The sequence below is a fragment of the Helobdella robusta genome (assembly GCF_000326865.2).
Source record: "Helobdella robusta unplaced genomic scaffold HELROscaffold_27, whole genome shotgun sequence".
NCBI classification, from domain to species: domain Eukaryota; kingdom Metazoa; phylum Annelida; class Clitellata; order Rhynchobdellida; family Glossiphoniidae; genus Helobdella; species Helobdella robusta.
This window is the reverse complement of record NW_008704392.1, coordinates 1,034,643-1,035,517: the sequence shown is the minus strand read 5'-3', so window position 1 is coordinate 1,035,517 and position 875 is coordinate 1,034,643.

Sequence of the window (875 nt, the reverse complement as noted above, 5' to 3'; positions counted from 1 at the left end):
ACCACTACTACTACTACTACTACTACTACTACTACTACTACTACTACTACTACTACTACTATTACTACTGCTATTGCTGCTACTGCTACTACCACTATAATTAAAAAATTCAATATGCCTTTCTTTCTATTATTCTCGGTTTCTAGTTTTTACGAGCTTTCCAACTCTTCCTTCTAATCCGTTCATTCAATCTCTTTGAATTTTTTACAACATTCAATCACTCAGTCACTTTTTTCGTTCAATCTTTCATTCCTACTTTTTTCTTCGTTTTTCTTTTACTCTCTCTCTCTCTCTCTCTCTCTCTCTCTCTCTTCTTTTATCTCATTTTTTCACGTTCTGTCACTAACTTACATTTATCTTTTTTCCTTTTAGTTTCTCATTTATCATACTTTCAACCTTTCTCTTTCTCTTTCTCTCTCTCTCTCTCTCTCCATTTGTTCTTTCTTTTTTCATTCTCGTTTTCTTTTTTTCTCTCTCTCTTTTTTTTCTCACTCTATCTCTTTCTCTCTCTGTCTCTCTTCATCTCTCTTACTTTCATCGTCAATATCTCACGGCAGCACCTGCCTTAAAGCAGCAAATTCCTTCGTCTTGGAGATGTGAGCCTTGTTGCGTGCAAACATCTGAGGGGTCTGTATGTTGCCATCATCTTTACCCTTCGCAGAAAGAATTCTTCTCTACTGGAGTTAAGAATTTTACTAAAATTATGTTTTAAAAATTATGGCTTCCTATTTTGAAATTATGTTTTAGATACTACTTCTTTAGAATTGCAAATCCTCATTTAAATAACGTTTAACTAATTAAATAGTAAATGTTTCATTACTAGAAATTTCTTTTGTCACTAGAAAATAATCTACCATCACTATTTCATCATTATC